The sequence below is a fragment of the Cetorhinus maximus genome, chromosome 17 (assembly GCF_964194155.1).
Source record: "Cetorhinus maximus chromosome 17, sCetMax3.hap1.1, whole genome shotgun sequence".
Taxonomy (NCBI): domain Eukaryota; kingdom Metazoa; phylum Chordata; class Chondrichthyes; order Lamniformes; family Cetorhinidae; genus Cetorhinus; species Cetorhinus maximus.
Window position 1 is genome coordinate 24,750,151 of NC_135895.1, and position 12,416 is coordinate 24,762,566.

Sequence of the window (12,416 nt, forward strand, 5' to 3'; positions counted from 1 at the left end):
AGAGTTCATGGTCTGAAGTTGTTGAACTCAATGTTAAGTCCAGAAGGCTGTAAAGTGCCTAATCGGAAGATGAGGTGCTGTTCCTCCAGTTTGCGTTGAGCTTCACTGGAACATTGCAGCAGGCCAAGGACGGACATGTGGGCATGAGAGCAGGGTGGTGTGTTGAAATGGCAAGCGACAGGAAGGTCTGGGTCATGCTTGCGGACAGACCAAAGGTGTTCTGCAAAGTGGTCACCCAGTCTGCGTTTGGTCTCTCCAATGTAGAGGAAACCGCATTGGGTGCAACGAATGCAGTCGACCTGGGGTGGGGCGGGGGGGCGAAGGAAAAATGTCTTTGGTGATGGCATCATACTGGAGTTGACAGAAATGGTGGAGGATGATCCTTTGAATGCGGAGGCTGGTGGGGTGAAAAGTGAGGACAAGGGGGACCCTATCATGATTCTGGGTGGGAGAGGAATGTGTGAGGGCAGAGGCACGGGAGATGGGCCGGACACTGTTGAGGGCCCTGTCAACCACACTGGGTGGGAAACCTCGGTTAAGGAAGAAGGAAGACATGTCAGAAGCGCTGTTTTGGAAACTGGCATCATCAGAACAGATGCGACGGAGGCAAAGGAACTGAGAGAATGGGATGGAGTCCTTACAGGAAGCGGGGTGTGAGGAGCTGTAGTCGAGGTAGCTGTGGGAGCCAGTGGGCTTGTAATGAATATTGGTGGACAGTCTATCACCAGAAATGGAGACAGAGAGGTCAAGGAAGTGTCAGAGATGGACCATGTGAAGATGATGGAGGGGTGGAAATTTGAAGCAAAATTGATAAATCTTTCCAGATCCAGATGAGAGCATGAAGCAGCACCGAAGCAATCATCGATGTACCAAAAAGAGAGTTGTGGGGGGGGTGGGGGAGGGGAGGGTGGGGGGCCTAAGTAGGACTGGATCAAGGAATGTTCCACATACCTCATAAAGAGACAGGCATAACTGGGGCCCATGCAGGTACCCATAGCCATGCTTTTTATTTGGAGGAACTGAGACAAGTTTAAGGAGAAATTCTTCAGTGAGAGAACAAGTTTAGCCAGACGGAGGAGAGTAGTGGTGGATGGGGATTGTTCGGGCCCCTGTTCAAGGAAGAAGCAGAGAGCCCTCAGACCATCCTGGTGGGGGATGGAGGTGTAGAGGGATTGGACATCCATGGTGAAGAGGAGGCGGTTGGGACCAGGGAACTGGAAATTGTTGAAATGATGTAGGGCATCAGGGGAATCGCGGATGTAGGTGGGAAGAGACTGGACGAGGGGAGAGAGAACGGAGTCAAGATAGGAAGAAATGAGTTCCGTGGGGCAGGAAAAGGCTGACACGATCGGTCCTGTTTGTGGATTTTGGGGAGGAGGTAGAAGTGGGCTGTCTGGGGTGGGGAGGCTTTGAGGTTGGAAACTGTGGAGGGAAGATCTCCAGAGGAGATGAGGTCAATGACAGTCCTGGAAACAATGGCTTGATTTTCGGTGGTAGGGTCATGGTCCAGAGGGAAATAGGAGGAAGTATATGAGAGTTGGTGCTCAGCCTCTGCGAGGTAGATGTCAGTACGCCAGACAACAGCAGCACCACCCTTGTCAGTAGGTTTGATAACAAAGTTAGGGTTGGAATTGAGAGAACGAAGTGCAGCAAGTTCAGAAGGAGACAGGTTAGAGTGGGTGAGTGGAGCAGAGAAATTGAGATGGCCGATGTCACGCCGACAGTTCTCAATGAAAAGATCAAGAGCAGGTAAGAGGCCAGAGGGAGGGGTCCAGGTGGAGGGAGAATACTGGAGGTGGGTGAAAGGATCCGTTGAACGAAGGGAGGACTCCTGCCCAAAGAAGTGAGCACGGAGACGAAGGCGGTGGAAGAAGAGTTCAGCATCGTGCTGAGCCCGAAATTCATTGAGGTGAGAGCATAAGGGTATGAAACTGAGTCCTTTACTGAGTACTGAGCATTCAGCATTAGAGAGGGGAAGGTGAGAGGGTATGGTGAATATGCAGCAAGAGCTGGGATTAGAAGTCGGGATGGGGTCAGAGGGATGGGAAGGGGTGGAGGGTCCTGGAGGGCGCTGGTATCAATGAAATTGTTGGAGCTTGCGTTCCTTAGCACCTGGAAGGAAGAGACAAAGTTTCTTGTTAAGGCGTCAGATGAGACGAAGAATAAAATGAAACTGGGGAGAAGGGCAGCCTTGAGATAGGGTGAGTCGGTGCTGCTGGAGGGAGAGGTCGAGTGTGTTCATATGGTGGCGCATGGCACTGAGTGTGGATCTCAAGATGCGACGAGAACAGCAGTTTGAGGAGCGTTGTATGTCCCGGAGATACCTGTAATCCTGGGTGGATTCAAAACATGAGGGATGGAAAACTTCAGTTGGAATCCACATGGGATAAATTGGAGACGGAGACAGTCACTGAGGAAGGAAATATGGCTGTGAAAGTGAGTTTTGGTAACAACCTTGTTAAACATCAGGAGGGAAATGGAAAGCAATGAAGGTGAACAGGATAAAAGAGACAAACGGAAATCTTGTTGGAGAGAAGAGCAGTACTTCTTCAAGGTCCTGGAAGAGATGTGGCAGTGAATTAAACACTAAGATAAAAGCAAAATACTGTGGATGCTAGAAATCTGAAACAAAAACAGAAAATGCTGAAAAAGCTCAGCAGGTCTAACAGCATCTGTGGAGAGAAAAGCAGAGTTAATGTTTTGAGTCCGTATAGCTCTTCTTCAGAGCTAAAGAGAAGTAAAAATGTGATTAAGTTTATATTGTTTAAGGGGGATGGAGCAGGTGAAGCTGGATAGAAGGCCAGTGATAGGTGGGGGCAAAGGAGAGATTGACAAGATGTCATGAACAAAAGGACAAAGGGGTGTTAATGGTAGTGGTACTGGCTAAAGGAGGTGCTGATGGTGGCATTAAGGTCAGAAAGCAGAATGTGATAATAGCAGGACAAGGGTAAGCACTCTGGAAAGAACAACATGAACAAGTGACGGATGGCCCTTGTAGGGGTGGGTGGGGGGAGGGGACGGTGGTGGGAAAAAAGATCGAAAATAGAATAAAAGATGGGGATAAAGCAATGAATAAAAATGAAAATATATAAAAATAAAAGTGGATAAAAATAAAAAATTAAAAAATGAATATTGAAAAAAGGGGTGAGTTTGGAGGAGAGAGTTCATGGTCTGAAGTTGAACTCAATGTTATGCCCAGAAGGCTGTAAAGTGCCTAATCAGAAGATGAGGTGCTGTTCCTCCAGATGCTCTTGAGAAATGCTGGTTAGGTTTGAAAATGTGTTAAGTGAACATAACAAACTCATGCATGTTAATTTACAAAACAATGCAGCAGCATTAATTAAATCTTACATCTCAAATCCCACAAGTGCTAGGCAATGACCACTTTGAGAGGGAATCTAACCATCTCCCCTTGACATTCAATGGCATTACCTTCACTGAACCCCCCCCCCCCCCCACCATCAACATCTTGAACCACTTACCAGATACTTAACTGGACTAGCCATATAAATACTGTGGCTACAGAAGCTGGGAATTCTGTGGCAAGAAACTCACTTCCTAACTCTGAAAGCCTGTCCACCATCTATAAAGGCACAAGTCAGGATTGTGATGGAATAGTCTCCTCTTGCCTGATTACTGCAGCTCCAACTATACTCAACAAGCTCAACACTGCCAGGACAAAGCAACCCACTTGACCAGCACCCTATCCACCACCTTAAACATTCACTCCCTCCCTCTACCACCAGTGCACAGTGGCTGTAGTATAGTGTACAATCAACAAGATGCACTGCAGTAACTTGCTATGCCTCCGTCGACAGTGCCTTCCAAACCTCTACCACTTAGAAGGACAAGGACAGCTGATGCGTGGGAGCACCACCACCACCTACAAGATTCCCTTCAAGCTACACACCATCCTGACTTGGAACTATATTGCTGTTCCTTCACTGTCACTCAGTCGAAATTCTGGAACTCCCTAACAGCACTGTGGGTATATTTACGCCACTTGGACTACAGCAGTTCAAGGAGGAAGCTCAGCACCATCTTCTCAAGGGCAATTAGGGATGGGCAATAAATGCTGACCTAGCCAGCAAAACCTACATCCCGTGAAATAATTTAAAAAAACCACAGGCACCCTGATTTTAACCAGAGCTGAGGGTCAAGGTTAGGGTTGGTCGGAGCATGAGAATAGACCAGTGCACAAGCAGCAAAGGGGATAACTAGTCAGGTGGCACATCGGGCTAATGCAGCATCTAGCTGAATTATCCAAGTAAGGTTTTTTTTTATTATTTTACTCAAATAAAATTGATGCATGGCACATTCTAAAAATGTCCGGTTTTCAGACAACTCCAGTTTATGGACAGCTAGATTTGAGACACTACTGTATTGCTGAAAAAAAATACATCTTTTGCTGAAGTTTTTTGTCTTGCACTTATCAAGACAATTTGTAAGAAAATGCCAATGTCAGGGGAAACAACAATTTATACTGTATGAGAAGAGAGTGCTGATTGGTTAGCAAGTGGACTTTAATAGGTAGAGGCGTTGCCATGGAGAATGTACCAGTTGATGGTGACTGACAGTTAACTTGGTTTGAAAGATAAACAATGAACAAATTTTCACCTAGGAGGCAGGAATCAGGAGATGGGATTAATCCGTCTGTCGCATTCCCATTTTGTCTCGAGACTGCGAGCAAGCGGGGTCTTTAGGAGTCCAGGCCCTAAGTGGCCAGAAGGTTGGCCGAATATGGTAGGCCAGAGGCAGAAGTGGAGGCTGGTTGAGTCCAGAGCGGGCAGGTTAAAAGGTCCGCCTCATTTCCCAAAAAGCCTCAGCTCAATGTTCCTAATGCAATCAGTGGCTCAGCTATATACAGTTGAACCTTCTGATTGCTTTGAACTCCTCTCACTCTTCCTCCTTACCCTAACCCTCACCCATTATCCATTATGAACAAAACTCACAAACCCAACTATGACAGTTGGAAGCTATTAAATAGCCCATGAAACTCCTTGTGTAAACACTCTTCAAACCACTTGTGTAAATAAAGTCAAGCACTCATAAAACAATTAGACAGTTGGATTGCAGCCAAGAGTCCAAAAAAAACCTCACTGAATTTTTTTTTTTGTAAAAATATACTTTATTCATAAAAAATCTTCAATCACATTCAAAACCATTTCAAAAACAACATTACAAGGGTACAATCCAGGTTAAACTTTTACAAAATGTATCACCAGGTGCATCAGTACAAACAATATTACAATCATTTACAGCCTTTCATTTTGATCTGTACAGCCCGAGGGGCTCTAAACAGTTCCCAGTCTCTCGGTGCGCTGTGGTAGAAAGGTCTTAGACAGCGACCCTTCCCCATTGCGCCTTTGCGGCAGCTGCCCCAAGCTTTAGTGCGTCCCTCAGCACGTAGTCCTGGACTTTGGATTGTGCCAGTCCGCAACAATCGGTCGGGGACAACTCTTTGTGCTGGAAGACCAACAAGTTTCGGGCAGACCAAAGCGCGTCTTTCACCGAGTTGATGATCCTCCAGCTGCAGTCGATGTTTGTCTCGGTGTGTGTCCCTGGGAACAGCCCGTAGAGCACAGAGTCCTGTGTCACAGAACTGCTCGGGATGAACCTCGACAGCAACCACTGCATCTCTCTCCAGACTTTCTTTGCAAAGGCACAATCCACAAGGAGGTGAACAACGGTCTCTTCCCCACCACAGCCACCTCGAGGGCAACGTGCAGAGGGGGTGAGACTCCTGGCGTGTAGGAAGGATCTGACGGGGAGGGCCTTTCTCACCACCAGCCAAGCTACGTCTTGGTGCTTGTTGGAAAGTTCTGGCGATGAGGCATTCTGCCAAATGACTTTGACAGTCTGCTCGGGGAACCATCCCACAGGGTCCACCCTCTCCTTTTCCCTCAGGGCCTCTAGGACGTTACGTGCTGACCACTGCCTGATGGACTTGTGGTCAAAGGTGTTTTTCTGCACAAATTTTTCCACCAGGGACAGGTGGTACGGCACGGTCCAACTACTTGGAGCGTTCCGCGGCAGCGTGGCCAGACCCATCCTTCGCAACACCGGGGACAGGTAGAACCTCAGCACGTAGTGACACTTGGTGTTTGCGTACTGAGGGTCTACGCACCGCTTGATGCAGCCACACACAAAGGTGGCCATCAGTATGAGGGCGATGTTGGGCACGTTTTTTCCCCCTTTATCTAGAGGCTTGTACATCGCGTCCCTGCAGACACGATCCATTTTCGACCTCCAGATAAAGCGGAAGATGGCTCGAGTGATCGCCATCGCGCAGGAGTGTGGAATGGGCCAGACCTGCGCCACGTACAGCAACAGCGAGAGTACCTCACACCTGATGACCAGGTTCTTACCCGCAATGGAGAGGGAGCGTCGCTCCCACATGCCCAGTTTCCTTTTCACCATAGCCACTCGCTCCTTCCAGTTTCTAACGCATGCCCCGGTCCCTCCGAACCATATCCCCAGCACCTTCAGGCCGTCAGCCCTGACAGTGAAGGGGACAAAGGATCGGTCAGCCCAGTTCCCAAAGAACATGGCCTCGCTCTTCCCACGATTTACCTTGGCTCCCGAGGCCAGTTCGAACTGGTCGCAGACGTGCATCAGTCTGCGCACCGACAGCGGATCCGAGCAGAAAACGGCGACGTCGTCCATGTACAAGGAGGCTTTTACCTGAGTGCCTCCACTGCCTGGGATCGTCACTCCTCTTATGCCCGGATCCTTCCTGATGGACTCGGCAAAGGGTTCTATGCAGCACACGAAAAGGACAGGCGAGAGAGGACAGCCCTGCCTGACTCCAGATTTAATGGGAAAGCTATCTGTTTCCCACCCATTGATTGAGACTGCGCTACTGATGTTAGTGTAGAGCAGTTGGATCCAATTTCGAATTCCCTCCCCAAAGCCCATTTTGGAGAGCACATCCCCCATGTAGGTGTGCGATATTCTGTCAAAGGCCTTCTCCTGATCCAAGCTGATGAGGCAGGTATCCACACCCCTGTCCTGTACATAGGCAATCGTATCCCTGAGCAGCGCCAGGCTGTCAGAGATCTTCCTGCCTGGCACAGAGCAGGTCTGGTCAGGGTGAATCACCAATTCCAGAGCGGATTTGACCCGGTTGGCGATGACCTTGGACAGAATCTTATAGTCCACATTCAACAGTGAAATGGGTCGCCAATTTCTAATTTCCTCCCTTTCCCCCTTGTGCTTGTAGATGAGGGTGATGATGCCTTTCCTCATGGATTCTGACATGCTGCCGGCCAGGAGCATACTCTCGTACACTTCTAGCAGGTCTGGGCCGATCAAGTCCCACAGAGCCGAATACAACTCCGCCGGCAGGCCGTCGCTTCCGGGGGTTTTACTCTTCTCGAAGGACTCGAGGGCCTTAGTCAGTTCGTCAGGAGTTAGCGGTTTGTCTAGGCTCTCCCGTGTACTGTGGTCTAAGACCTCCGTGATAGAGGACAGGAAGGACTGGGAGGCCGTGCTGTCCGTGGGCTTCACGTCATACAGTCCGGCATAAAAGGATTTGCTGATCCTCAGAATGTCGGACCGTGATGACTTTACTGAGCCGTCTTCTTCCTTCAGGTTGCTGATCACAGAGCGCTCTCTGTGTACCTTTTGGAAGAAGAAACGTGAGCACGTCTCATCCTGCTCCACGGAGCGGACTCTGGAACGGAAGATGATCTTGGAGGCCTCCGAGGCAAAGTGCGAGGCTTGCTGGCCCTTCACCTCTTGGAGCTCCTCCTTGACATCGACCCCCATCGACTGCAGCCGGAGCAGATTCTGCATCTTTTCCTGGAGTCGGGACATTTCCCTCTGTTCCTTTCTAGCTTTCTGGGTGCCTTTGCGGATGAAAAACCTCTTGATGCTTCCCTTGATCACTTCCCACCAGTGTGTCAGGGACTCAAAGAGGGGTTTCACGGTTCTCCAACCTTTGTAATCCCTCTTGAGCTCCTCAATGTTCTCTGGGGTCAGCAGTTGCACATTTAGCTTCCATGCCCCCCTGCCCACCCTCAGGTCTTCCTCCAAGTGGCAGTCCGCCAGTAGGAGGCAGTGGTCAGAGAAGAACACCGGCTTGACGTCGGTGGATCTGACTGTGAATGCACGGGACACAAACAGGAAGTCTATCCTGGAACGAATGGACCCGTCTGGCCGCGACCAGGTGTATCTACGCTGCGCTCCGTCTGCAGGGTTGCTGAAGACGTCGTGCAGCTTGGCATCCTTAACTGTTTCCATCAGGGATCTGGACGTAGCGTCCAATCTGCTTCCGGCCCTGCCGGATCGTCCAGCCGCATCGATGATGCAGTTGAAGTCCCCGCCCAGAATGACCGGCCTGGAGGTCGCCAGCAGCAGTGGGAGCTGCTGAAAAACCTCCAGCCGCTCAGCCCCTTGTGCCGGGCCGTACACGTTAATTAACCGGAGTGGAGCGTTCTTGTACATTACGTCTGCTACGAGGAGTCGCCCGCCCACCACCTCCTTGACCTCGGAGACGGTGAAGTTGCCTCCCCGCAGCAGAATACCCAGGCCGGAGGAACGAGAGTCGTTTCCGCCCGACCAGATCGATGGCCCGTGGGACCACCATCGTGACCATTGCCTGTAGGAGCTGAGGTGCGGTATCGCACACTCCTGCAGAAACAACAGGTCAGCTTTGACCTTGGCTAGGTAGTCCAAGGTCGCAACACATCGCGTAGTAGATTTAATGCTACGCACATTTATGGATACAATCTTTAAACCCATTTTAAAGCATTTATTCTCCTACCAAACCCACTGTCTCTGAGAGTCCCAGACCTTTAGTCTGCTCCTTCATACCCGTAGTGAGCTCAAATTCCTTCACTTTGGATGGGCTGAGGTAGATCTCCTTGGCCGTGTTCTGCTCCAGTGGCATCTGGAGGTTCACGTAGTGAGCGGGTTTTGAGATGACCTTTGCTGGAGAAGCTTCTCCAAAACTCACCCCCTCTGGGGGGTTGCTGTTCCCGGCTTCCTGGAGCTGGGGTGCGATGATTGCCTCACTGCTCCCAGATTCCAGGGGCTGTGGTGCACTGGCCTCCTCAGGTTGCAGGCAAAGTTGGGGTGCGCTGGGCTCCTTGTTGTCTCCAATTTTCTGGAGCTCGGGTGTCTCGTCCTCCAACGCCCTGGAGCTTTGCCGCCTCTTCTGTCGGTGCCGCTCTGGCACTTCATCATCCGAAGAGCTGCTGCCCTTGTCATCCGTGTCGGATGGGAGACGCCTCTTGCCGCTTCTCTGGGAAACGCCTTTGCTTCTTCTTCGCTCCCTCTTACTTTTCTTGTTCTTCACCGTCCGCCACTCCCCCTGCTGCTTTTCCACTGCTGCCTCCTCCTCCATTGATTCGCTGTCCTGAGGACTGGAAGGTTCAGGGGGTAGTGCTGTTGATTGGCTCTCTGTTGCCTCAATCTCTTTCTCCACCTTGTCTCTCTCTACACAAACTTCAGAATTGCTAGCTCAACAGATATCTATACTGAAAACATAAAAGCAATAGGAAAAGATTAAACTTTTGCACATTAATATCGTACTAGGCTACCCTTTCAAAAGTGTAAAATGTGTTCTATGGTTTTATCCATTAGATGAACTTTTTTAACTCATCAGAAGACTTTTCCACATTTACAGGCCAGTTGGTAGGAGTAACAATCTGGCAAGTACATTGTTTAAGGGGTAGTTATATCTTCCAATCACAGCACTGTCCTAACTCACCTTACTGAACATAGATACAACTCATGCCACAGTATTTCATGATGAACTGTAGAGAAGGCAAAACCATTTTACTTACCTTATAAACTCTCTCGTATCCAATCCATGGTTCATGTGTCCATCAGCTGGTGTAAAACTCAACTGCTGCTCTTGATGAGCCCACAATGCTGTCAGTTGCCTCCTGCGTAGCAGCGGGCAGGTTCTGAGGCCTGCTCCCTCCCTTGCCCTCGTGAAAATGACCAAGGGCAGGAACAGAGGCAGAAATTCTGGCCGCCCTAGTCGGCGGCCATCTTTTTACAGGCCTGTCTCCGTTTAATCCTGGTCAAGACATGAAAGTCAAGTGTTCAACAGAAGTATTAAATGATAGAAAAGAGCACCTCAATGAGTAAATGAAAAGACATTAAAAGAATAAAGATGAACAACTAACTAACAGGCTGAAAAGGCATATAAGCCCCACAATGAGAAAAACGTGTTCTAGCATCCTTCCATCTATGAAAGATGATGGGCTGGCGGCAAACAAATTCATTTCAGATGAGGTAGCTTCATATGGCGCACGTTTGTTGATGGCTGAAGAGACCAACCTTAAGAGGCAGGCTCTGCCACAAATGGTGCACATGAAGCTGCCACATGGTTGTGGGTTGTTGTTTTCTGCTTTGCTGTTTGTTGCCAAACCGCTATGGCTACTGGTCACTATGGCGAGGCATGCCAGCCCACAAGAGGTGTCGCCATGTTTCTCTGTCATCAGCTAGTGATGCCCAGGTGCAAAAGCCCATGTTTAGGGCCTTCATGTCACACTTGCAAGTATCCTTGAAGTGGAGCTTTGGGCATCCCACTGATCATCTGGCTCCAGCTAACTCACCATACAAAAAGTCCTTAGTTATGCAACCATCTTCCATTCTGTGTGGAAATGCTTGAGACAACAAAACTACCTCCGTTTGATGAGTGCTAACAAACTTGGGAGCTCTGCCTTTGAGAGGCCTGCTGCATTCATGATTTTGTCCTACCAGGATATACCACAACATGCCACAGATTGAGAAAATGGGAATTGCTGAGCTTCTTTTCTTGATAGTTGTCCATGTTTCACGGCCATACAGTAAGGTGCTGAGAACACAGGCCTTAGGAACCATCAGCTTGGTCCTAAGGGTCAGCTCGATGTTATGCCATGCACATTTCATGAGTCAGCCAAAGGTAGTAGCTGCTTTCCCTATTCACGTATGAAGTTTTACTTGAGGGGACAGATTGTCACCATGGACCTGAGGTAGCAGACTTTGCTAACCACTTCCAGTGGGTGTTTAACAAGTTTAACTAACTTGCTGAGGCTTTTCGAAGAGGTAACAGAGTTGATGGGGGAAATGTTGATGGGGCATACATGGATTTCTAAAAGGCATTTGATTTGGAACTGAGGGCATTCTGGCTAAGTTTGCAGATGATACAAAGATAGGTGGAGGGACAGGTAGTATTGAGGAGGTGGGGAGGCTGCAGAAGGATTTGGACAGGCTAGGAGAATGGGCAAAGAACTGGCAGATGGAATACAACGTGGGGAAGTGTGAGGTCATGCACTTTGGTAGGAAGAATAGAGGCATAGGCTATTTTCTAAATGGGAAGAGAATTCAGAAATCTGGAGTGCAAAGGGATTTGGGAGTCCTAGTCCAGGATTCTCTTAAGGTTAACTTGCAGGTTGAGTCGGTAGTTAGGAAGGCAAATGCAATGTTGGCATTTATTTCGAGAGGACTAGAATATAAAAGCAGGGATGTGCTGCTGAGGCTTTATAAGGCTCTGGTCAAACCACATTTTGAATATTGCGAGCAATTTTGGGCCTCGTATCTCAGGAAGGATGTGCTGGCCCTGGAGAGGGTCCAGAGGAGGTTCACGAGAACGATCCCAGGAATGAAAGGCTTAACATATGAGGAACGTTTGAGGACTCTGGGTCTATACTCGATGGAGTTTAGAAGGATGAGGGGGGATCTGATTGAAACCTACAGAATACTGAAAGGCCTGGATAGAGTGGACGTGGGGAAGATGTTTCCATTAGTAGGAGAAACTAGGACCTGAAGGCACAGCCTCAGAGTAAAGGGAAGACCTTTTAGAACAGAGATGAGGAGAGACTTCTTTAGCCAGAGAGTGGTGAATCTATGGAATTCATTGCCACAGAAGGCTGTGGAGGCCAGGTCATTGGGTGTATTTAAGACCGAGATAGATAGGCTCTTGATTGGTAAGGGAATCAAAGGTTATGGGGATAAGGTGGGAGAATGGGGTTGAGAAACTTATCAGCCATGATTGAATGGCGGAGCAGACTCGATGGGCCGAATGGCCTAATTTCTGCCTCTATGTCATATGATACAGTGCTGCACAACAGATTGTGAGAAAGGTTTTAGCGCATGGAATAAAACAAACAGTAGCAACATGGATACAAAATTGGCTGAGCGACAGGAAACAGGGAATAATGGTTAATGGATGTTTTTCGGGCTGAAGGAAGATTTGTGGTGGAGTTCCCCAGAGGTCGGTATTGGGGCCTCTGTTTTTCCTGATATATACTAATGATCAACACCTTGGTGTATAGGGAACAATTTCAAAATTTGCAAATAATTCAAAACTTTGAAGCGTTGTAAACTGTGAGGGGGACAGTGTAGAACTTCAAAGGGACATAGACAAGTTAGTGGAATAGAAGGATAGGTAGCAGATGAAGTTCAATGTGGAGAAATAT